Source organism: Aythya ferina (assembly GCF_964211825.1).
Source record: "Aythya ferina genome assembly, chromosome: 14".
NCBI classification, from domain to species: Eukaryota; Metazoa; Chordata; class Aves; order Anseriformes; family Anatidae; genus Aythya; species Aythya ferina.
The window spans coordinates 1,044,439-1,071,096 of record NC_140312.1 but is presented as its reverse complement, the minus strand read 5'-3'; the positions used below and the strand labels follow the sequence as shown (position 1 = coordinate 1,071,096).

At 43.6% G+C, this 26,658-nt stretch overlaps 1 long non-coding RNA gene across 2 annotated transcripts; it reads right to left on the bottom strand.

The window, feature by feature from the left end:
* Positions 1 to 1,683: 1,683 nt before the first annotated feature.
* Positions 1,684 to 20,364, bottom strand: LOC311444594. Of its 2 annotated transcripts, none has more exons than XR_014697974.1 (3): positions 20,235 to 20,364; positions 17,736 to 17,798; positions 1,684 to 1,963 (listed from the first exon to the last, which is right to left on the bottom strand). It is a non-coding gene; the product is annotated as an uncharacterized lncRNA (long non-coding RNA). The 2 variants fall into 2 exon arrangements; XR_014697975.1 differs by lacking the exon at positions 1,684 to 1,963 and adding an exon at positions 7,389 to 7,653.
* Between the last annotated feature and the right edge of the window lie 6,294 nt (positions 20,365 to 26,658).

Genomic DNA, 26,658 nt, shown 5'->3' with positions numbered 1-26,658 from the left:
TGCAAACCTTGCTCACTGGGGTTGCTCCACACCCCCAGACTTCCCATTTGTCCAACACATTGAATTTTGGAAGGAGCAGAGTGGTGCTGACCCTTCCAGCATCCTTTTAGTTTGGAAAGAAAGACCTCATGAAGAGAATCGTTCTTTATCAATGCTCTCCACTCCCAACTGCAGCTGGGAACAGAAATCCACACATTATTCAACACCTCCTCGTTTCCCTCCCCAGACAGCAGCGATGCTCTCTCCTATGCCTCCTCATCCCAGTATGGTTTTGAATAAAGTGTCACTTCCTAAGGGAAGATAAAACACCTCTCGGTGTGCTTTTCCATGCTGTTGCTAATGATTCCACCAAGAAGCAGCGCAAGGCTCTAAAGCTCTCAAACAATTACTGCAGCAGCACGGTGCCCCTTCCGTGCAGCCATACCCGAGGACACGTCTCGCCCTGCTGCCAAGGCCTGCAGAGGAGGGAGCAGAGCAAAGCAAAGGAGCCCGCAGAAGCCCCATGGGCTGAGCACAACACGAGGCTCATGCCTTGGCAGGCGGGCAGCAGAAATGGCTCTGAAGAGGTCCTTCAGGAGGCCATCAGGTAGTGGAGGTGGAGGACAAGGCTGCTCTTTTTGGTGCTTGGTAGAGGGCCTGGAGCAGATGAGGAGGGGGAGTTTTGCTGGGGGCATCGGGGCAGCAGCAGGTAGCAGGGCAGGTACAGGGGCTGCCCCGTGCTCCCTCCCCACCCTCATGGGGCCGCTGGCTCAGAGGGACCAAGGGCATCGCTTGGGGCACCAGAGGTACCGAGCCACAGGTGAGGCTGCACTCCTCAGAGCACAGGGCAAGAGCTCCTGCAAACTTCTTGTGGCTTCTCAACCGGCTGAAAGAACTGGCTTTAACCAAGAAAAAAAAAAAAAAGGAAACCCAACAAAAAACTGTTGACTAAACACTGCAGCCTTTCTTCCACATGTATGAGCGTGTACTATAGAAGAGCAAATGGCTTAATTTGTACCAGACCAAACAGCATTCGCCTGTGCCTCGGCTGTCAGTCTCCTCATTAGAGCTACTTCATCAGTACCAACACGCAAGCACCCAGTGTTTTAATGCCACCCCAGTGGCGTGACCCTATGTTCTTTACCTTGTTTCAGCTCGTTATTTACCTTGGCCCCAAATCCAGATCTCAACCACTGCTGCTTCCACCTTGGCAGCACTTCTGCCCTCTGGAGCCCCCCAAATGCCCCCCAAGGATCCCCTCAGAGCCAGTCCCTGCAGCCAGCAGCTGCAGTGCACACACTGCACCAACCCGTGCAGTGTATTTTTATTTGTATTCTGTATTTTTTTTTTTTATTTGTATTCTGTATTTTTATTTTCATTTTTACACAAATCTGCAAACAGGTCAGGAGTTTGGGGCAGTTGCTGTTGAGCAGCACACTGGTGAGCTGGCAATGCTGCAGCAAGGTTTGTATTTTCTGATGTAAGAGGCCCCTCCAGCTCCTAGCAATGGGAGCATCTCTGTGCCTCACGAGCAGCCCAGCTCTCCCCAGTACACGTGTGGGGAGCGAGTCTGCAGGCAGGCTGGAGAAGGCCCTGGCCATGAGCTTCGGCCCCTCTGAAGTCACCGCTTACTTTCTGTCACTCTTCCATCACAAGGAGCTCGCAATATATGCCTCTGCTTTGTGTGTTTTCAATTAAGCACAGTCAAATCTTCCATCAGTTATTTCCGTTGGCAGCCCCTGCGACTGTCCCAGATTTCTCCCTGCACACTCCAATACTGGCACAGATGACAACTCATTTTTCACTTGAGCAAAGATCCTAAATACACTTTACATGGTGCAAAGTCCACAGTTTATCCTCAGCTAAACATAAAATAAAAGAATGACCAGAGAAAATGATGAGAAGACGGTAGCATGCTCATTCGGCTTCCAAGCAGACACAAGCACCATTCAAAACCTGGTTTCTTTTTAGCATTCCCTTTCACCTAGGATGAAAGAAAAGCACCTTTACCAAGACAGTGCACACTACTTTCCACACAGTAGTACAGAAGTGGATTTTTGGTTAGATGTCTTTCAATTGCCCAAATGAAGACATTAAACAAGTTAAGGATTTCTGTTCCTTGGAGCTGTCACCAAGAGAAATGTAATGGCTCTGAAAATAAGGAACAAGTGAATCGCTCCCTTTCTTGCAGTAGATTAAATATACGCTATCCAAAAATAGCTAATGTACATACTTTTCTCTGGAAAATGGAGGCAACTTCCAAAATCAAAGGTGTCAGCCAGGGATAGAATTGATGCTGCAGAGGCAGCAGAGCCAGTCAATGGAGCTGTGAGCAATTTTCATAGCAAAGCCCTGGCAAATGATCTCCAGTTTTGGATATGATCACAAACCCAAACCTTGCTCTGGCTCACGAAGCCTTCAGCCAAGCTAAGCCATATAAAAGCAAGCTTCAGTGGGATGCTGCCTAGCTGTGGAGCTCAGTCCCTAGCAGGTGAGGACGAATTAAGCGGCTCAGCACTTTTCCAAGGCTTTCATTTGGTCCCCTGCAAGCACCTGGCCAGGGGAGCAGGTCGCTGCGTCCCTGCACACAGGGAAAGGCAAACACATGTTTTGCTAACCTTTACCACAGGGCTTATGGAAAGAAAGTCACACATTTGTTAAGCATGGCAGAAATTGACATATCTCCAGTATATGAGAAAATTTAGTCATTCATGAAATATCTTTACAGCTGGAGGGGATGGTAACTATTTCCAGACAGGTTGGTGATTAAAAGCTTCCATTTTGCAGAGGCATCTTCAGCCTGCAAAGAAAGACCATGGCTGTCTCAAAGAGCTGGCACCAGCTCCCAGACACTGCAGGTTTTGGGCTTTGGGCAAGTCTCTGAGCAAGGAGACCAAGCAGGGCAGGAGGATGGACTGGAGACTTCTGAGGTCCTGTCCAACCTAAGTTATCTCAGAGTCTGTAGGGATTCATCCCTTTCCTCAGCACTAATAAGATGTATATCAGAACAAAAAGCTGTGCCTTAATACTTTCTTTGTTCTTGTTGCCCATTTCTCACCCAAGGCTACAGCTTTTAATGGCCACATGATCATTTCCACAGCTGCTCACTGAGATGTCACATAAAGAGCATAATGAATTCCAGGGGGAAAAATATACAGCAATGAAATACCATGACCGAGAAACACATTAAAAGTCTGAATCAGATGAAGTGGTTTCAATCAACCTTACATCTGGTTTCATCATTTCTTTCACCATATCTGACTGCCTTTTTCTGTTCCGTGATGCCAAAGTCCTAGCACATCCATGTCACGAGACGCAACATCCCGACACGTCATCAGCTCCAGGTCACTTCTTGCCCTTTCCTCGTAAGCCTTTTACCTTGAGGCATGGGGAAAAGGAGACATTCTGGAGAGGAGTCTCAGGAAAAATAAGGGGCAATAAAGTTGTGTTTTTTTTTTTTTTTTTTTTTTTTTTTTTTTTTTTTCAGCTGGAAAGATTGAAATTAGCTGAAGCTAAATTCTGAGAAACATTTAATGCACGGCTACAAAGCTTTACAGAGCAGCACCTCCCGTCCTTTCCCACAAGAGCTGAACGCTACCTTAGTGACCCGGCAGCAGACATCTTCTACTTGTGTTTCCAGTTCAAAGGCCAACAGGCATTTAGAAGAAACACGGCCGCTTCTTTCCGGTGTCTTTAAAAGCCATTTATAGCAAGCAAGCAAGCCATAGAGAAGAGTGGCTGGGCAACGTGCCCAGTGCCTTCTGCATGAAACCTCAGCTCTCTGAGCACCACTGCTGCCTGTGCAAGGATGCAGATGTTCACAGAGCAGGTGGTGGTGCAAATCACCTGCACATAAATAATGAGTAGAGAATATTGGGAGATGCTGATTCTTTAGCTTTCTTAGGAGTTGGATCACCAGGAACATGGCTGTTTCTTCTGAATGTCTGTTTGCCTTCACCAAGAGGTCTGCAGCCAGGTGGTGAAGCACTGGTGCCTTGCTCCAGTGGATTTGGCCAGAAATACTGCATTAAACATTTGAATTAGAAATGGGGAGCTGTTTTCTTATCCCGAACTTAGGTTCTTCTCTGCATAGACCCCCTATGTGTAACCTGCGTTGTTAACCAAATGGAGAAGACTGGGGTCCAAACGTAGCTGGGTAACCACAGAACTCAGTGGACCCCAGGCTTTTTGAAAGTCTGACTTTGTAGGTAGCAGGCATATTTTGCACTAGTCCTCCTGCTTCCTATGGCAATACAGGGATGGCAATAACTTACTGGACATAGCCAGTCACTAAAAAAAAAAGTGAGAAGATAGTTTTGCACAGGAAGCATTGCTAACTGCACACTGCTCTGCAGACCTCCGGGACTGCGAGGTTGCTCGTTGGTGGGAAGCGAGCTCTGCTGTGCTCACGGGATCTTGGCTCAAAGTCCACGAGGGTCACAGAAAGAGCTATGCTGGATTCGGTGAACTTACAGAGGACTTGATTTAGATGTTTTTAAAGTTACATGGCTATAACCTTTATGTGCTCCTCCCTCATTTCTTGGCCTGGCCGTGGTCAATGGATTTCATTTTCTGAAAAGTATCCTCGCCTGGAAAAGCTGCCGTGAAATAAAACCCAGGGTGGTTTTATTTGGCAAAAGCTCATCAGGCAAGCTTTCTACATCCTAAAGCCAAAATCAGTTGTGTGGTTTGCATAAATATTCTATTTTAATTCCAACCTGCAAAGTCACGGGGATTTGGAAAGTAACTCAAGCTCTGGCCCATCCCTATCAGGAAATATTAACCGGTGCAGCATTGCAGGTTTCACTGGGTATTGTCTTAGGCTTGCAAAGCCATCACTGAGCAGGTCTACCTTGTGCCACCCAACGGCCACCTTCTGCCAGCCAAATAACCACCGCAGACAGAACCCTCTTCCACGACATCACAATCTCCTTTAAATAAATCACGTCCAAGTTTTCCCACTTCCACGCATGCACCGAGCCCACCTCAGCTCGCGTCAAACATTGGCCTCCCACCAGGGATGGGTTCAGCTCTCGGAGCTGGCAGCCATCCGTGACCACCAGCTCCCCCGCCACCAACGAGGCGCTGCTAATGAGCAGCTCTGTGCCAGCCGGGCAGTGCTCCCAGGGAGCTGCCGGGCTGCTGGACAGCTCAGCCTCCTGCGTCTGCCACGGACAGCGAGAGGGTGACGGCAGGACACCGACAAAAGTGCGGCAGAGGCTTTGTGAGCATTTGTCCCTGCTCTCAGGGGAAACTGATTTGGATTCTGAACAGCAATACCCGAGAAGAGCCCACATAAAACATCTAAAATGAACAATAAATATGTTTAAAATAAGGCTCACAAGGCTTGTTCTAATTGGGAGGTTATTTGATTATTCTGAATATTCAAAATGCCTGTGCATATGCATTTTAGGTGTGAAAAGCAGTTTTTTAAGATTGTCTCTCTGTTGTCCATCACTGCAGCAAGAGAAACAGGGAGCAATCTGAATGTTTTACAGTCCCTTTTGGATGCAGCATAACGCACCTTAATGCACAATCCTAAAATGCTGATTCCAATAATTAAAATCTGTATATAGATCTGGTCACTGAGTATGGAGAAGCATATGTAAAGAATGACTAATACTATTTCTTTTTTTTTTTTTTTTAATTAGAAAATGAGCAAATTGCAAATTTCATAAAGGTTTTAAAGGTCAAAGACACCATCAGCATTCTGCATCAGTTTTGCTGTTAGTCAGTTCACTCATGTATTTAATAAAACAGCCCTCAAGACAACATTTCAAGGCAGTGCATGCTCTTCGCCCGCACAATGAGTCATTTTCTGAATGCTCAGCTCTTCCTTTAAGTTCGGTTGAATAATATTTGCTTAAAACTCTTTCTAATTCTTATTTGTGGAAATAAAAGGCTTGGCTCAGCCTTGATGTGCAAGGTGGCTGCAGCTCTGCTCCTTTCAGTATAATTGCTAGATTTTGGCATCAGCGGAGAAATGGCAACTCAGAGTAGCTGCGAGCTATACAACAAAATTAAGCAACAGGAAAGAGAAGGAAAAATATTTAAATATTTAGGGAGGTGGAGCCACATCCTCAAGAGGCTTAGACCTTGACGTGTGATATAAATTACAAAGTGTGCTCAACTATTTGCACATTCAGTTGAAATTTAGTGAAAAATTCCCTTAGAAAGGGGGGAGGGAACATTTGGTAACACTGAACCATTTAAGTTCAACTGAAAAAAAAATTTGGAAAACATACAAAACAAGAAAAGAAGAAATCGTCCAGTCCCTTCTCTTGCTCCAAGTCAGGATCAATTATAGCTAAATCATTCCTGATAATATGTGCCAAACTTATTCTTAAAGACTTCCCATGATGGAGTTTCCTTAAGCTCTCCTGGCAGCCCATAGCAGTGCCTCACTATTTTAATCATTAGCTAGGTTTTCCTGATGTCTAGCCTAAATTGCCCTCACTGAAACGGGATGTTTCATCAGATTTGCTTTCTTGAATAGAGAGCTTGATTATATTAAAAGAGGACTGCATAAAATATATATACATAATTTGTAAGAAACTGTTCCATTAGAAAAAAAAGGTACAGATGCTCACTGCAAACAAAGGAGTGACATGACTGTTGCCAGGGCTCACGCAAGATATGAGAGAGTCCAATGAGGCAAATTGCTGTTTAGAGCACAATTAGCACATGAAAGAAATAGATTGCACATTCTGGAATATCCTGTAGCTTATTAGGTTACTGTTTGGGCAGATGAGTTTATAACCTGGCTCGAAGAAAGCAGTCTGGGAAAGGAGAGCAAAGGAATTTTGAGACAGTTCTCCAACTCAGTGAGAGCAGAGTCAGCAAGGTCAGCCCCATATCTGGAGGCAGAGGTTTTGCCCCCGAGCTCCCCCCCTTTCTCCAGAACTCCTCATGCTCTTACCCCTGCCCCTCACTGCCTCCTGGAGCTGCAGTGTCCCAAGCCACTGGACACATTTCCCCTGCCTGGCTGAGGGCCTGTCAAATGGCTTTTGGGGGTACAATTTTAGGAATTTGCCCTTTCCATCCCTTGTGTGGGGTATAAAGCATCCAAACTGAAAAGGGAATAGTGCCTTGGGCTGGCCTACACTAACACACAGGGTCACAAGAGCAGCCGGACATTTACTGTGTGACTTCAGGACACAGAATGACGACACAGCAACCGCATCCAGCAGCGAGTGCAGGCAGCCCTCCTTGGCATTTCCACCAGCACTTTGGTGGAACCCCTCTTGCAGCTCCCCAAAACAGCCTTGTCATGGTTATTTGCCAGCCAAGAACTCCAGTAGGGAGGAGATGCTGCCAACCACAAACCTCTCTGTGCCACAGCTAATTTTAGAGGAAGACAAGGGGATGTGCATGCCACCAAGAACAATAATAGATACAGCAGGGGTATAATGAGGATAGCCGTTGGATTAAAAATAAAATAAAATAAAACCAACCCAACGACAAAAAAAAACACTACTCAAAACTGAACATGGGAATCAAACGATGCTTGATATCTGATTGGGAGAATGGGCACGGCTCCAGGCTGGGGGCTGCGAGGCTGAAGTGGCACCTCCGGACCCCGCAGTCATTCCTCCAGATCTCCGTCTGACCCGGCAGGGCTGTGTGGAGAGGGCTTTGCTGCTCTCATTTCTCTCTGATCTGCTCGTCTCAGTCCTAAAATGAGTCCACATTAGCATGACAGGGTGCAAGCAAGTGCACACAGATGGTACAGCGTGCAATAGGCTGTACAAAGTACTGTAAAATAGAAATCAATTTCCTTACAGTTGGTGGAAGCGAGCCAGGGTATAACTACAGCAAATGAGATCAGAATTGGGACCACATTATTTATTTACTAACTACAACAATTAGGCAGTGCAGAGAGAGTTGCAGTGTTGTTTTTTTTAAATATATATATATGTATATACAGTGATCTAGTCCAAATCTTCAAACAGCTGAAGTAAAACAGACAAATAGTATTTAAATCAAGGATTTAAACAAATGATAAAATGTAATGATTTAAGTATTATTTAATGCTTCTCAGACTCTTCCTATTGTTTAGTGCCTTGCAGGAGACAGTTGCTCTCACGCACTCAGACACTGAATACAATCCGCTTTGGTACTTTCAAAGCAGTCTAGGAGAAGAAAATTGCAGGAACATTTTCAGGTTAATGAGCAGAAATCACAAAATTCAAGACGAACATGACACTAATCGCTAAATCAATGCGACTCGGAGCACAATTCCACCCCGCAAGTCTCTTCCTCTCGTTGTGACAGCGCACGACCAGCAGCGAGAGGCACGTTCGTCACATTAATTCAATTTTCTAAAAAAGAACGCGGACTTCATCAAACCGTGCAATAATTATTCTTGCCAGCCCCAACGACAAACACTCGGGGCAAACTGCGAGGGCCTCAGGGACAGCTGGGGAAGCATCCTGCCTCGTTTCCACCGCGCGCCGCATGCCTCGGCGCTTTTGTTTATGGCAGATTATTTGCTGCGGAGCCAGACAGCTTCCCGCAGCAAGAGGCCGAAAGGATGAAGAGCATCCGTGGCAGAGGCTCCCTGCTCCCCGCTTAGCACGGTTTCTCGGCCCCGGGGCAGTCGGAGGGGCGCGGGGCCCCCCCAAGCTGCTGAGGCTCCGCTCCGGGGCCCGGGGGTGCCCCCGCCACGGCCCGGCCCGGCCCGGCCCCCCCGAGCGGCCTCCGAGCGCTCCGCGGCGCCGCCTGCCGGGCCCGAGCCCCCCCTGCTGGGCCCAGGCCCCCCCCTGCCGGCCTTCCAAAGCGGGAGCGGATATTGGGGGGTCTAAAGGCCAGGCAGAGCTCTGCCCAGTGCAGGCCGACCCCCAGGAGAGGGGGATTAAGTGCTCATTGCCCTCAGGATGCAATAGGCTGTACTCAATAGGCTGTACTCAGCCATCTTCCATCCGGGCAGGTTTCACTGCGATGCCCGCACAGCTCCCCTGCCTTCTGTCGAGCCCCCAAACACTGCCAAGGGCTGCCTGGCTTCTGCCCCTTCCCCAGGCAGGGGAACCAGGAGCAGCCCAGCCCTCGCCCGGCAGCACCCCCAGTGCCCGCTGCTCTCCTCAGGGTGCAGGAGGTGGTGTCCCGTGGGACTCGTGGTGCACCACAGCTACACCTTCGTTTGCCCCAAAGCAGTCACAGTTCGAACAATTAAAACACTCCTACAGAGGGTTTTGCTCCCCCAGGCATGGCTTTGTGGCAGGTCCCCCTTGGGGCTCCATCTGGGTGCCCTCTCCCACCCTTCAGTCCTGCAGCACTGGGCCTGAAAGCACATCCCTCTGTGCACCAGGGCATGCGCCTGCCAGCATTCACCCAGTCAGAAACTCTCCCCCAAAGAAAGTAGGATCAAGTCCGTATATCTGGTGAAACGGATATCTTCGTGAGGGAAGAGCTGAAAGCAAAAGCGAGTCCTGTCCTGTGTCATCCTCAAATGGAAGGTCAGAGCTTCCAAGTCCAGAAAAGGGAGTAAGAGGCCGTCTTTGCACTGAAGGCCACTTTCTGCCACATTCAAACACAAGGCACCTGGCAAAAACACCAAAGCTCATCTCACCATTACAGGGGTTAGAGATAAAAAGCCAAACCCAGCCAGCACGGAGTGGCCCACAGCAGCCCAGCCGTTACAGCGTTGGGTTAACTGCTCCTTAAAGCCTGAACACAGCAGTTAGAGCAAATAGGAAATTGTTCTAGGGGACGGGACCATAGCATAATATTTTCTAGCTGCTAAGCAGACAGCTGACACTTCCAAGTACTCTATATATTTTGAAAACATTACTGAATAAGAGGTATTTTCCATGAATATTTTTTGCATCCTTCCCTCTAACCAGCAAACATATTTCTCGGGTCCTTTTACTACTAGAGAGGGTCTAGTACTGGAGAAAAGTCAGTACTTGCAAATGCAAATATTAACACAAGCAGTTTGGCTTATATTTCTTCTTTTGGCAACACAACATGAGTTTTTTCACCTACAAGCATAGCTGTTACAGTCTGAACAGCAAGTATTAAATATCAGCGGAAAAATGCTCAGAATGAATCCAGTGAAATAAAAAGGGGAAAAATGAATATCCCAGTATTACAGGAGAAGGAAATTAAAGTAAATTGGTAAAATTAGAACAGCAGAGCTTGAGTTTCATAGGTTAGAGAACAGAAGACACTTTCCAAATTGTTAAATTTCTGTGGGTCCAGCACTGTAGGTTGGAGCAGCTGAAATCTTTCTCCCATTGAGTACATTCTGGTCTTCTTCAATACAAGGTGCATGTTTTTTAGTCTGTTTAGTCTCTTCTTAGTCTTATTCAAATGTGTTTTTGAAGCCAAACGTGTCTACTTATGTACAAAGAGCCTTTTGCTACTATTATTTTCAGTTTCTAATTACACAGAACCCATAAAAAAATCTTCCAAGGATAAGCTGAAAGATTATTTTCTTTTGGAGATGCATTCTGATTATCTGCTTTTCTCAGAAATCAATCAGTTTCCAGCTGGTGCATTAGGAAGCTTAGTCCCTTAAGTGGTAAGAAATTGTCAGGCAGGCAGGAGGGCTCATAAGGGCGAGCACACAGGCGCTCCTCTGCCAACCTCTGCCACCTCCAAGAGCTGCGGCTGGCCCCAGAGGCACCTTCCCCATCCCGCAGACACGCTGTGCATCAGCCTGGGCTGAGAGCAGGAACCTGGCACACACAATTTGCCCAAGAACCAGCATTATAAACACAGCTTCCTTTGTTCCTAACTGCATGGGGCTTAACGTCCAACACGGCGCAGCGTGGAGCAAGGAGATCTCACAGCTCAGCACAGCCTGGTTGGCTCCTGGCTACCTTTCCTAGAAGGAAATTGGCCCAGTGGCAAGTCACACGTTTTCTAAAGCAACACATAAAATCCGTTTTTACCTCATTTGCTTTTGCCAGCTCCAGCTTCCAGCTATTGGTGGGTCTTAAGCTTTCATTCCTAAAAAGCCTGTTAAAGTGTGTGCCAGACCTTGCATTATTTTTCTTGTTCATTCCTGTTGTTGCCTCTAGATTTCTAAACATTGTTTTAAATTTGAGGACCTTGGAAGCCTGAGAGGCCCTGGTGCAACCCAAAGGCCTCCCCACACTGTGCTCAGCCACTGGGATCTGCCTCGGCACCACCCCAGGGAGCCTGGAGCACAGGCACATCGCTATACTCAATAGGCAAAGCCATGCTCATCACCTCCCTGGCTTACGGTTCAAACTTTCTGCAAAAAAACTTAGCACACAAAATCCCACAACAAAGTGCTGGTTTGGGTGACCTGGCCCAAACATACCAATGGGGAAATCCCAAAGGACTCAGGTCCCAAGAGAGGAACCAGGAGCCTGTGCCAAGGGGTTTAGAGGGGAGACCCCGTGCTGTAGAGCAGCCTCTGGGCGAGCAGCAGCCAGCCACATACAGGACGGACAGACAGACACTGCTTTTATTTTGTGCCATTTGGCCCCATGTTATCTTGGGCTCTGCAGATACAAAGAAGCCCAAGTCAGAAGCAAAGCAAAGCTGCGTCCCCAGCCCTGGCCTCCTATGCCCCTTTCTGATAGAGATGAAGTGATGTTGAGAGTAGCATTTGTTTTTCTTAAATTCTATTTGATTTTGACATTTGTAGTCATATTACTTTTCACTGCAGGTTTGGTGCATGCATTATGAAGCAGCTCGCACACAAGAAGGTGGCACCCCCAGCTCCGCATGGATGCGGGCAGACACTGGGAGCAGCACCCTGCCTGCTTGGCCTCTCCAGGGAACAGGCAACAAGTCATTGCTGGCTTTTTTTGTTGTTTTGTCCTTATTCTGCTCAGTTGCCAACTAAGAGTCACTATTTCTTCAGCTCTATTTAAAGACTTTGCTTGAAGTTTCACAATTCCCACCCTCCTCACCTGCCTCAGTCTCCCAGGTGTGCTGAAGAGCTGCACCCAGAGCATTGCCTGCTGGCATCTGCCCTGCACATAGCCCCGTTACCTTCTCTCTCCATTTTAACCTCACTTTCACCTCCCTTTTCAGGGCCCAGCCAGGACAGGACAGAGCAGAAATACTTCTCTCACCTTTCAAACAGGAGCACAACCTCATGCAATAGCTGCAAGGTCTCGTGGGCCACCACAGGGAGAACACTGATGTCAGCTCACTGAGTGGTCACCTGTCCAAAACAGGCTTTTAACAAAGCCTAAAATCTTGCCCCTCATTTGAAATAAATATTGCACTTTGTTTTTAATATAATTTAACTTAATTTGGAAGAGAGAAAACCTGGGAAGGAATACATTCATAAAGCCCTAAGCCAACAACTAAACTTTTTTTTTTTTTTTTTTTTTTTCCTCCCTTCTTCCTGCATATCTATTTATGATCAAATAAAGAGCCTGGAGTTTTAAGATGTAATTTGAAGAGTTAGGTTCATGGTCATATAGAAGAAACATGCTTTTCTATTGATTTGCCACTGTTACTCATCTTTTTACTGTTATCAACAAGACAGGAATAGAATGAACAGACAGCTAAACAATAAGGAAAAGTTCTGCAGCTGCTTAAAGCCAATAACATAACTGTATTATTGACGAGGTTATCAAAATGTCAGATGTGCCAGCTCAGCTGGCATTCTTCTCTGCCTTTTTATTAAAAACTCATTACAAAGTAAAACAGGCAAGCTGGGCAAGCAGAGAGTTTAGCATTCTGTTCATTTTCTAAAATAATTGTTTAGAATGTGGTTTTAAAAATTGGTTTTCAATCTGCATCTTTACATAAATAAAATACATACAAATTAATGGCTTCATTGGTCTCCCCCTGTCCTTCCTCCCTTTGCAAGGGAGGCTTCTCTTCTGCCTTAGAGGCAGAGATACGTGTGCTGTCTCTCTCCCCTGTGGTCTTAACAGAATCAGCAGGCTTGTGAAAGAATATTTGATTTCTGGGCTAAGTTTAAAATGTGTACTTCTGCTCTATACAGACTCTCAAGACAAACACAGGCAAGATGTAAGATTGATGCACACATTGCTCCTGTCCACTCCAGAGGTTTCTGGCATAGATACGAAGCCCTGCGTCATTCTGCATCTCTGGCAGATTTTTTTTTTTTTTTTTTTTTTTTAGCAATGCCTCATCTTACAACATGAAAGACCAGCTCTTCTGACAGCTGCTTTTGCTTCTCAGCCAAAAAAGATGAGTGAAGCCAAGTTCACCAGCTTTATCTAAAGAAAACCAACTTTGACTGCTCTTCTGCTGTTCTACTAACCCTATTTGAATGAGTTTAAAAAAAAAAAAAAAAAAAAAAAAAAAAAAGAGAGAGAGAATCAGCTGAGTATAAAATGAAGACAGCAGTGACAACAAAAACACATTACACCTCTGCTGCCTACTGTGAAAGTCCTAAAATTTGCGGTTCCCAGCACAGGTTTGTCTGCTGTGATCTGTGGCTCCAAATGTGGCATTGCCTTGGCAACATTTTTTATACTTTGATTAAGGAGCAACTGATGCAATATTTCAGGAGATGGGGAAAAAAAGGTTTGATACTGAGAAAAACATTCTGGCTGTTCTGTATTGTCCTTGAGGACTTCACTGTGTGCCGTCACTAACTGCTTAGCAACAGATTGATAGTGGCTTGCAAATCAATCTTTTCAGAGCAGCAAGCGCAGTATACAATGCTGCGTGTTCCAATTCAGGAGATGCTATTGGGAAGCTATATAAGCATCAATTATGGTTTTTTAGATGTAGTTAATTATAGAAGGGAGAACTCTGATCACAAATCAGCTTTCCTTACTCCCCCTTCTGCCTTTTAAAAATCACAAGAAAATTACTATAGATTAGCAAATTAGAAATCGCAAAAATGTAATTATCCAAAATTAAGATGAGTTGGCAAGCACTGTTCCTGAGTGGATATGTGCCAGAGAAATGAAGGAAAATAAAACTGGCATCCTTTAAAAAGTTTAAGTTTAATTTTAGTTATTTTGCTGGGCCCTTTTTTGTTGTTGCTTACATATAAACTTCTTGTTGTTGTTTTAAGAGAGTTCAATTTGCAAGCATTGGCCAGGAGCTCCCAAAAATGTACACAGACATCAAAACAAACAAGAAGTGGACAATTAAAGTAATAAGGAAAGGAGAGAAACGACAGAGAGCAAAGCTGTGAAAATAACACGTGTCCACTGGGAGTTTTCCAACAGGAAGGAGCAGCGCACACATCGTGACATTCGGTTTATGAAAGGATGAAGATTTGAAGCACACAAGCTCTATCTCAAGAAAACCACGTGCCCCTCCCTGATTGCGGGGGCCTCGGCCCATGGAGTGATGGATGGGAACATCCCATCAGCACAGCAGGCTTTCACCCGACTGCTGCTAACGCCACCCAAGCTGGGATCCAGACGGATGCCGAGACTGCAGGCAGGCAGAGAGCTATTTGCACATTCCAGCACAGATGTCTCTGAACAATTCCTTGATCTACACCAAAACTTATCTCAAAGTGTTAATAAAGTCACACAAGAGGAGCTCGTAAGTGACATGAATCTGTATACCCAAGTCTACATGATGAGCTCCTTTGTACCGTTTCAGTAGTCAGGCAGATCAATATTTTGGGTGCTGCACACTGACTCCTTTAAGGAAACATCTCTGTTTTTCAGCTGCGAACCCACTAAAAGCATAGAGAGAAAGCATCCTGCTTCCTTCCTCAAGGAAACCACAGCATGACCCAAACCAAACCAGCGATCAGCAGCTCAGACATACTTCTGCCTTTGGTTGCGTGCTTCTGAGAGTAACGAGCAAGTGTGATAAAAGTGTTAAAAAAATAATAATGATGCAAATGAAAGGAAGAGAAGCCAGGGCATGGCCGGTGCTCATGGGGTGGATGCGGTGATCTCTGTTGCCCACCAGTGCCTACAGATCTGCATACTGGGAAGTCAGAGAGGGAATTCAATGCTTTGAGCGCATTTGCAGAACTCTCTAAATGATCAGAATTGACCTTCTGAGAAGAGGATAACAGGGATAACCACCCAAAAGATCGCAATTAAAAAAAAATAATAAAAAAAAAAAGCCAAATCCCAACTGAATTCCACAGCCAGATAAGCCCCTGAAGCTTTTGAGAGTCTTAGAAAATCCGACAGAAGTCAGACCCGTGGTGCACGAAGTCTCTTTAAGGAGCTGCTGCACAGAAGAGCAATGCAGCTCTTCACATGGCTTCCAGAACGAGCTTTTGCCACCAGGACACCCCAGAGTACTGACTTACACACGTCCTTTCAGGGAAAGCACTACACCTTCAGTACGTGATCTCTTCGTAAGTGATGCATTTGTCATTTAGCACATAATAGTCCTCTCCCTACATTGCTTCAGTGACTTTGTTAGAAGTCTAGCACACAATTCAAAATCTGAAAGAGGGCTAGTTCATCTGCTACTCTACCAATGCAAACAGCTTTATAAAATAAACATCACTCAGAAAAGAAGTCTATATTTATCTTGCAATGGTAGAACAAGTATCTAAATGCTATTATCATTGCTGCTATCAAGGCAGGCATGCTAGGAGCAGAGGGAGGTTCATGGTGGTACTGATGAAGGTTTTCTCAAGCAAGATCAGCCTGAGCCAAATCTCACTTTGCAAATCTATGCTCCACCTCCATAAACCTCTCAGCAGTTTAAAATAAAAGCGGCTGTATTTGTGTGTAGTAAAACGAACAGTCAGTCTCTGAACTGAGCGCTTGCCTAAATTTATTGCAGTTGCAAAATTCATCTGAAAATCAGGCCAGCTAGCAAGATTTCTCACTGGTCTTGCTTGTGGTTGAGTAAAAATGACAGAAGTGGCATTGAGACACTTTGGATTCTTCAGGTACTGGCTAAGACTTCAATGTGTGAACCCATAGATACACCCCATGACCTTTAATTCCTGAGGTTTTTATTGATTGATCCTAATTCTGGCTAATTAATAGTTTGTTTGAAATACATTAAGAAATCACAGTGCATTACCATAAAGGAATCTCATTTGTGTATGTGCATTCAAAGGGAATCTCATTTCTCTGTTGGAGTTTTTCCTGGTTCAACACCTTGAAATCGAGATTAAAAGCTTCCCTTTCCTGGCTGCATCTTATCAAGCACAATTTCATATCTCTGTAGCCTTCTACAATCCCTCAACCATATTCCTTTAAATTCTGTGCTAATTGAATTTAAAATTAGTCCCCAGTGGGGACTAAGTAGAAGCCAAGTAATTTAATGGTCAGACAATTAACAGCTCCGTATTAACTAGATCTTCTGAACAACAAATGTTTTTACTAGAGCAGGCAGACTGTCATACTGGGCATGTTTTTTTCTTTTCTGAAGAAGCAGCGAGAATCACAGTTCAGTGCTATCAGCGAAAAATGCCAGTTTCATGGTTGAGGAACGATTAGATGTTGAGGTTTTTGTTATTATTGTTTTTATTTTTGTTTTTAAACCCCAGACAGAAGCAGCTTTGTGGGCTCCCTCAGCTGGATTTTCTCTTAGTAACTTCTTGCTCAATTTTAATGTCCAATAACTGCATCTGTGCCCTTTTTGAAGTATGTTCCTAGCAGCCTGGGTAAAACATTACGCCTTCTGTAGCAGGCAAATGTTTGGCCATATCACAGCATTAATTCACATCAGCTTTTGAAACTGAGTTTCCATCTACGCTGAACATTTTGGAGCCATGGAAATGTCAGCATTTTTAAGAACAGAAGACATCCCACATGGATGCAAATATAACTCCATAGCAGCACCTCACACGGGTATGTAAAACCACTTCTAAAACATAAAATAAATCCTTCTGGAGAGGCTATTACTAATAGCTGCTTCTACAACAGAGGCTCGCTTACATCTCTAAGGGTCTGTAACTTATGGTACCTTTCGTTAATTTACCTACACTAGTGGAAATCTAGTATGGTCTTCATTTTGGAAAACATCTCCACAAGAATAGAAGAATTTATCTAACTTTTTCCCCAAAAGGTTCCCCATTTTAGGCATCACTTAACTGTATTAACTTGCAGAAAAATACCTTCTTTTACTTGTATTTAGATATGTTTAAACAAAATATTATTTCCTAGACTGTTACAGCTCTGTATTTGCAGTGCACAAGACGCTGGCACTGCGATTGATGGTCTGCTACCCACACTGCTCAGGTGGGCCAGGCCTGGCCGAGTGTGTCGCGATGGCTGCAGTGTGTCAGACCAACAGTAAGCCTTCGATTTCCTGATGGTCCCAAGCATTTTATTTTTGGTATTATTATCTTGCTTTCATTACTAGCTTTGTTTACAGGAAGTAATAAAGTTAAGACTTACGTGGAAGACACTGTGGGGTGAAGGTCTTACAGCTTATAGTTATCTGAAGCACATTACACAGCCTTTTCCCTACCTACTCCTACAGAAACATCACATTCCCTTCCTCTACTCCCAGAGCATCAAAAATGCCTTCAGAAATTCTTTTCCAGAGCAAGGATGCAACAGTAAGGTGAGAAAAAAATAAATAAAAATCAACTGACAAACCGTCAGTACCACCTTCTGTGATAAAATACACTTGATCACCATTGTAATTATTTTGTTGAGAAACATACAGAAAAGGTTAAAAAAAGTAAATACTGAGCACTTTCATTAAATGTGTAGGTACTTTAAGAGCCATTCACTGCATTAGGGTTTAACCAAGGGTTTAAAGCAAACCACAGGTGACAATGTGGTGAAGGCTGGGAGGCTGTGGGGGATACCATGGGGCAGGGAGCTACAGAGGTTTTTTGTAACCTAGAACAGGAAGCCCCCTTTCTTGGTTACAAATCACAACCTTTTTCTTACCTGTGTTGCTAGACCAGGATGAAGGATGGTGCAGCAGACTGGCGCGGGCTGACGGGCTCCTGCCTGCAAAAAGAAGAGCAACGCAAGCCCCAGGCCCTTCTCAGCCCGCAGCCACGATGTCTGCATTTGTAATCCACCACACTACCGAAGGCACAAAATACATTTCAATTGCTAAGGCAGATCAGGCATTTAACTGCAATCACTCTTTAATTAGCTCAACATCTTGGTTCATAATTAAGTAGCATGTTAAGGAACGGACTGTAAGCTCCTAATTGCCTGTGTTCACGTGAGGGGAAATCATCAAAGCACAACTGCAACAAGCTTTCTCTTTAAAGTATGTGTATATATATATATATATATGATAACATGAATCTCTCAGATGCAGAACATGATTTTTCTACACACATTTCTTTTCTAAAAGAAATCTTCAGCACTAGCTCTTGAAGATTTCTTATTTCAACACTCTCCTTTCATCCCAGGAAAGGCAGTTCTCCTTTCTCTAAATTTAATAAGGACATCACTTAGACACTGCCAGGAGCTACCAAGTCCCTGTAAGTCGCTCTTGGCAGACTCTTGCACGGCAGCAGAAGGCTTGGTCCTCCTGCCCAGGGAGCACTTACCATCAGCCCCAGACATCCAGGTGCCACAGCACCAGATTTCAGGAAACAGGACCACCACCAGCTACGCACATACACCCCCTGGCTGCCCCCCACCTGCCCTTCAGCCTGAGCCCAGCCCGGGACCACCTCCCTAAATCTGCCCCCGGCTCCCAGCTGCGCCCATGATGGCCAAGGCTGCCTGGCTCCAGCTGCATGATTCTCTCCTCCAGATCCAGCCCTGATTTTGCTCAAATAGGTTTCTGTATTGCAGATTGTTTAGAACAGGTTACACTCACGGATTCTTGGAAATACAGCTTTTATTTTTCCTTTCCCCAAAGAAAATCCTGCCCTGATGCAGCGGTGTGATGCTTCTTACCCAAGTGCCTTCTTGAGCCTGAACCAAAAACATCTTCACACTGCTAAAGTCAGCATTTTCAAAAACAAACATCCAGCGTGGTTTCTCTATTTATTCTCTTTCCTCTTTCTCAGATTTATAACCTGCCACATGTAATACTCTTAAAATTTTAAATTAAGTACCTCCATCAAACACTCTATACAAAGCATAAAAGCATTTCTTAGATGCCTCGCAGGTCTGCAGCTAATTGGGAAGAGACAGTGTTGTTAGAAATCTCCCTGGTGTTTTGCCTATGAATAAACACCATCAAACACAAGCCCAAAATATTATTTCTCTATGGAACGTGTATAAAGGAGGAGGATCTTAAATTTAGTAATGGGAAGTCTGCACTGACTTCATATTGCAAGAGTAATACAATTACCAGAATTCGCTGGCGAAAACCCAGCAGCAGCTTTGGGCAGCGCCGGGCGAGACGGAGAGGGAGTGCCAGGAGTGCTGCTGGCAGGGGCCGTGCCTGGACAACCCAGGGGGCTCCCAGCAGGTGCAACAAGGGTGGGAAGGGGAATGTGCCCTAACGCTGCTGGGGTTTTAGGAAAAAGGTAAGCAGTGGATTATTATTCTGTAAATACTTCACAGGTCTTTTTTTTATTATTTTTTTTTATCATTTTATTTTTTTTTGTGATAGAGCCATCACATCCCCTGCTCCCCAGTCCCCTTTCTTCCAGCTTCCGATGGTAGGAGCTTTGCTCCTCATGATTTTGATTCTGCTGGCAGCAAGTGCCATTTATAACTCAGACAGACTGTTTCCATTTTTACATAGACCAAATTCCATTGGCTTCGGCAGAGAAATCCCTGAACTACTTGGGCAAGAGGAAAACTCAGCATCTCCAGCTAGATATATGTCAACTTACGTAACCTGCACATTTGACCATGGTTTTCCTTCTCTTTTATCCCATGTGTTTGAGGATGTGAGTTAAACTCTTGGAATTTACTGAGATATTTATTCGTTCTTTCCAACGTGCTGTCGTTTTTCATGGTGTAAAATGCACATCCGAAGAAAAAGAAAAGGCAAATGGAATGAGTTTAGTGTGAATGTAGGAGGTGATAAATGGGTATATAATCAATTTTGCAGAAGGCAGAAAACTGATCTAATGCAATGCTACATACAGAACCATGTAATGCAGCTTCCTCATTAAAACCACACAAAATCATTCCATCTATCATTATGCCTCATGCACCCCTCAGCCCCGTATTGCAGTGGGATGAGGAGCATCCAGAGCCAGAGGAAGCAAAAGTCACCTTCTGGGTCTAGAACTGTGACACAGAATTCATTCAGATCTGGCCTAAATTTGTAACTTCCTCCAGCACTTCTGCTGCAGAGATTGCCAAAATCCCAGAGCATCGGCACTCTAGTTAACACTTGTTACATCTGCACTACATTTTCACTGAATCCTATGTGGGGGACTCTAATTCCTAAAATTTCCTTTGAAGCCATAGCCTCACAATTTATACAAGCATCAGGAGAAAAAAAAAAGATTCACTCACCTGAATCTTACTAAGGTTTAGCACTACATGCTAAAGCTTGGAACCACACTTAACTGGTGTGTTCCCACCACATTTGGGGTCTGCTCTAAGTGAGCATTTTGGTCCAGGCTCTTCTGATGGCCACACACTGACACAGGGTGAGGCTGCAGCATGCTTGGCGTGCTCGCCAGGAGGGCTGAGGCAGCTCCTAACAGCAAGGAAGGAAGGAATGAGGGAGAATGAACCTCAGGGCTTTCCATACACCTCCAGAATTGTTTAACATCTTTAAAAGGCCAAGCGCAATGAGCTTGGAAATGTGATGTCTGGCAAAAATCTAATGAGAATGAGTTACCCATGAACCAGATTTCATGAATGCATTTTTTATTCCAGGACTTTGGAGCTCCCTGTTCAAGGATCCACAAGTTAATTGATTCTTGTAAAAAGGTTATATTTATGTTTCAATGTTTATGCGTTAAGAAATAACAATTTTAAATCAAGTTATTTGTTGGCGTAGCTGCTGATCCAGACAAAATGGCACAGTCATTTACTGCAAACGACATCTGCACGGAACTGGAGAAGAGTGAAAGAAAAGAAAAAACACAAACTTTGCAGGTCTTATTTTTAACTCAGAGTCAGCAAGAAGTCCCGGTGCCGACTGCTGTGGGCGGTGGCTTTACGTTTCAACACATGTTCAGGATGGAGTAGAGCTACCGTCCCTGTGGGGGCTCGGGAAGGGCTGCCAGCAGTCCCCTGCCCCCATGCCCACCTCCACGGCCACTGTAGCCGCCCTGGCCATGCTGTGGGCTGAGCTCCCGGTGGCTGCCGTGTCCCTGTGGCAGCGGGAAAGGTGCCCAGCCACCTGAGAACCCCCAGGAAACCGGGGCCTGGCAGCTGTGCACAGCCAGCGGCAGGCACGGATGGAGCAGGCCGGGCCTTTGGGGGATTTTCAGTTCTGGGTTTTTGTTTTCACGTCCGGCCTGGCTTTGGTCTCGATCTAAGCTTTCCAACTGGAAGGAAGGCTTTGAATTCCGGTGTTGCCTGATGTGGTTTTAATAAGCTCAGTCCCTCCTCATCTGCTGCATGGCAGGAACAGCTCAGAGCCAGCCCCGCGAGCTGGGCGTGTGCAAATTTTAAAATAAAACTCAGGCTTCTCTTCCCAGAGCATTTGCTGTCTTACAAAGAACAGCAATGGAAGTGCAGCTCTCCGCAGTTCTTACGGGTTGATGGTAAATGACTACAAGTCTTGGTTGGAAATAAGGTGGTAGTGCATGAAAAATAAGTGAAAATATTTTATTTAAGATGCAGTTTTAGGTGAAGTCATTTACTTCAGCGCAGTATTAATTTTTGAATCTCTGCTGCTCCTCTCCTTCCACTTCCCTCTAGACAACAGATATTTAAAGCTTCAGTTTATGGTTAAAATCCATACACAGAATTTTGAATAAGTATTATTGCATCATAAATTATCAATTAGTAAATGCTTTCCACGTGTCATTGTTATTAACTACCACTTGAAGTTTAGCTCTTACCATATCTGCATGTAGCAAGTTTTTGCTCCGTTTCTGGTAGGAATGGTCATTATAAATGTTATAAATTAAAAAAAAAAAAAAAAGCTCTAGCACTGGAAGACTCCCAGTAATTATCCTCACTCACTCAGTATTTCAGTCCAGAATATTCCTTGAAGAAACAAACAGTATCTACATATTTATGTCTGAACAGAAATAAAAAAATCTCCTTTGAACAGCATCATAGTGAAACACTCAGATATTTCCACATTTTGGTAATAATGAGCTACAGAGAAAAATACATAATTTTCAGTCAGTCTATGAATTTTCTCCTTAATTGAAAGAGAAATGAACTTATCGTATGCAACTTGTGACATTTTCGTCTCACCAGGAGATACAATTTTAGCCCTCAGCGAATCTGAGGAACCAGCTCTGCTGAATCTGGTGACACCATCACTTGCTCTGTGTAGATGACTGCAAAGATTTAATGCCACACATTCCTTGCTTCTACAGCAGAAAACTTTTGTGATTACTGACTAGCTACAAAAACTGTTTGAAGAATTTATTCTTAGAAACTATGCTTCTAAGGTTTATGTTAAAATAACTGCTCTGTTTGCATGCTGCCTTGCAGCTGACGATCTATCAAGGGCAACTAAGAAAATTGTGCATAAACTAAAACAAACCTTATGACAACAATAATTGCTATCTTTACTAATACACACAAAATAAATGTTCCAATTTACCCTAAGAAATACATGCTTTCCACTTCTTTTTTAGAGATGTGCCTTGGAGAAGATTTTTTTTTTTCCATTATACCACGTCTTTATTTGAGTTAGCAGTGCAATAAGATACATTTGCAGTGAGTGCATTATTCGTATTCTGGGTGTGTAATGCTGTCTCAAGAAAACATACAGATTTTTTTCTTCAGATTTTGGGTTAATTTTTCTTACAAGATTAGGGGGGTCTTCAGGCTGAATTCTGCGTAAAATAATGCTTATACAAACAGCCACAATTCTTAACGGTGGTTCTGCAAAGTATTTTTACTGTTTTTTTTTTTTTTAATTACCTTTCCATTAACCCTCCACACAGTGGAGAAAATAAAGGATGTCCTTTAGGATAAATTATGGATGGTTGCCTTTCCTGTTCCAAACACACAATTTGCTGAGCAGTCAGTGACTAATGCTTTAGTTTCACTGTTGACAACTATTAGATTGACACTACTGCAGAAATTTATTCTGGGCATATGATAATGACTTGCAGGGTGTGCTTCCTCTTTTAACATCTAGTACTTAAGCAACTGTTTTCATTTCTAATTAATTACACCCATTTAAAAGGGAACTCAAACACCGTATTTGTCACTTTTATTTTTTTGACCTTCTAGGAATATTAAATGTGGAGCTGGTTGTCTTTGCCTTCTCTGCAGCTCTTCTCACGTGTTGCAAGTGGTAATCCAAAGTCTTGGATTTTAAAAGAATTAACCCACTGGGAATAATTCCAGACTGCGGACTGACAGCCATTTGTTATTTTGAAATGATATGAGACTATCTATATTTGTTTTCTTGCCCTTGGTATTCAATATTTTATAATACCATTCTGTATCAAGTTGGGGAAAGTTTACATGCACACAGCTTTTTCAGACTGTGTTTGCTAAAGGGATGTTTTCAGCCTTGACTGGGAAAGCCCATTCCTGCAGTGACCCAAAGGCAATTCAGAGCGATATGCAGACAGTGGAGCCTTGTAGAGGCTTTCCCTGGTGAGGGGTTATTGAGACCAAAGCATACTTCAACCTCAGCAGCAGCTCAGTGCAGCCTTCCTGGGGCCTCTGGCACGTGTACTGTTAATGTGCAAGTGACCGGACCTTAGTCTTCCACTGGTGTAGCTCTAGCATTTATTTCCAGTACATATAATTTAGCATCTGTGAACTGGAAAAATGCAGAGAAGCATGTGATGAAGACCAAATGAAAACAGCAGTCTCCTCTGAAGCAGAGTGGTAGCATAAAAAAGCTTCTGATTTGTTGGAAAAAAAGCAGTAGGAAATTGGTCTTCATACCTGTATGTTCTATAAAGCAAACAACCCAGTGCACGCACGTGTTTGGTAGAGGGGTCATTTAATAGAGCTAAATGTTTTAATAAATTCTGTTAGCGAAACTGAGTTACAGTTGAAACAATATTGAGTGCCAGTGCTATTCATACCTTTCACACAAAGCTCACTTCTGTTTAGCTTATATGCAAGAGAGGGAGTACCAGAGGTTGCTCCAGTACAGGTTTGTCCTTCAGAAGGATAAAAAAATATGTCCTTGTCCCTAGAGAGGGATGAAGAATAGAAATAAGCAAAATCTGGCTGTGGGAAACCTTGTGTGCCCCTTCTGACCAGAGAGAGTGAAGCAAACAAACCCTGAAGTCACCAAACAGCCTGTAAGTTATGGAAAAGAAGTGGCAAAATCCAACAGTGTTTTGTCTATTTGGTATCTCTGTTTACCTGAACTAAGAGATTATTTTCTGAAAAGACTACTTCAGATAAAGGAAGGAGACCCAGAAGTGCATTTTGAAAGTTTAGGTTAATTGTAAATGATTTCAGGGGATTGTAATTTACCCTGCAGTGGTTAAGAGTGCACTTAGAACACATGTTCCCCATTGGAAACAGGCACAAGGCACGCATCTTTATAACCTGACAAAGGAACGGGCACATTAAGTTGAACTAAAATTGGAGTGATTTCATTTACTTTTAAGTCATTTAAAGGGTAAGCTATGAAAATTGGCATGTGCCTCATCTGACCAAGGGCCATGCACCACGGCTGTGGGGAGCAGAGCGAGATGCGCCCCGAGGAGCACCGCATGCCTCTTGTCAGCTGGTCTTTAGGGGCTTTAATGAAGAGTGTTTAAATATTTTACAGATGCAGTCACTTAACCATGAGGGATAAATGTTTGCCTGAGATCTCACAAAAAAGTCAACAGGCCAGGACAAAACTTCAGGTCTTACAGATCGCACTGTCGTCAGCCTTGTGGATGAAAGAAAATCCAACCTCATCTTCATGCAAGTGAGGCTGGAAAAGTGCCAATGTCTGATGCTAATAGCTAACGAGGTAATCTCAATTAAAACCCCAGAATGTTTCAGAACTGTGCTGTGTTTATTTCAGGGGTCAGGAAGCAGGGACACAGCATACGATTTCTCTTTGAGAGCTTGATGAAATGACATCTATGCTTTACTGTTTGCTGGATGCTGACCACCACTGTGTAATGGACCTTACTGTTAAAAGTTAAATTAGAACTTAATATTGTTTGACCTGAAGCCCTTAATTTTTTTTTTTTAATTTCAGTTGCTGTTTGATATCTAAATCCATATAAAGTCTCTAAGTAAAACATTATATTTTTTTTGCGTATGTAAAAACAAAACCAAACTCAAGAGCTAAAATCCTCTCTAAAACAAATACAAGTTGCCCTGAGGCTTTCTGAAAATTGTATCCTATTTTCCCAACCAAAATATTTGCTAACTTAAGTCCCAAATACTTCTAGTCATTTCAACAGAAACTACATACCTGGACATGAATTTACGTATTTCCTTCATATACAGATACTATAGAATAAATCAGTTACAAAACTGAATTCAGGAGAGTCCATGTGGACTTGAAGGTGATAAGTAAAGATTTTAACAGTAAGGAAGGAGTTTTCTCTGTTAAGCTTTATGGATCTTTTGTTTTTAAAGAGAAAATAGACACTTTCTCTGAAATTTTGTCAGCCTGGGCACTTCATTTATATATATATATATATATATATATATATATATATATATATATATATATGAATTTTAACACAAATTTTTGTTGTCAAGCAACTGTCACAAATTCTATACAGGTAATTATGAATACATAACTATCTTAAATAATTGTGTTAATAGCCACTTTTCACGAGTTTGAGGTATGTACATCATACATGGAAGAAACACAGAATATAATCCAGAACATCAGAGAAACAGGAACAACTTGCAACATGCAACTAAGCTTCTTTTGGTTATGAAAGCTATTGTTCCCTTATTCCTGGAGCCTTAGCCAAGAAACTGTATAGTCCATAACACTTTAAACTGGAAGTCAATATATTTTAAGTAACCTGAAGATATTTTAATGCCAAACTACGTAAGGGAGAGAACTTGGCAGCTAGTATTTTCGAAGGACTTGGCATCCAAGCTGGTTATCATGGCATTTTTGCTGATCAGTAAACACAGTGTAATTTGTGTCATAGAGATAATTTGCAATTAAAAACTTATTAACAAAGTGCAATGATAACAAGAGGGATAAAATGCCAAGATGTGGAATTGCTTAATTATGTGAAATAGTTCTACCAAACCCAGGGCTCCATGGAACATTTTTTTCTCTCTCTAATGAACAATCAGTTCTCGCTGAATTCTAATTAGCCTCAATAATGTTGATCCCACTAAAGTATTAGTGGCAGAAAATGCAAACTGAATGTTTCTTTTAAACAACTGCCTTCAGGTACAACTGTGCTGTGCAAATGGTACAGCAACTGCAGAACATTTATGTCCCAGGCACTCTCCAGACATGACGGGGAATATCTCCAGAGGACAGGAGTGCTACCTGCGATACACAGAATGATCTATTGTCACGTCTAGCATGTTACCCAATCATTCTACCTTTCAAGTAGATTAAGCTTGTGAGCTTATCCAGACCTGTTTTAAAGCCCATTTGATCTCGAAATAGGACTGAAGAATCTAACAAGAAGAGGCTTGTAGGAGATTTTCTTGTTTAATCAACATTGGAAATATAAGAATTGGAAACTCAAGAACAGACCCCCTTCAGCACCTTGCTTTTGCCAAGATTACAAAGTACTGAAGTATATGAAAATGAGAAGATGACAAGTCTTCTGCTCTGCCAAGCCCGAACTGCTCCCCGTCCCCAGCAGCAAACAAGCAAACAAAACCACGGCTCTTG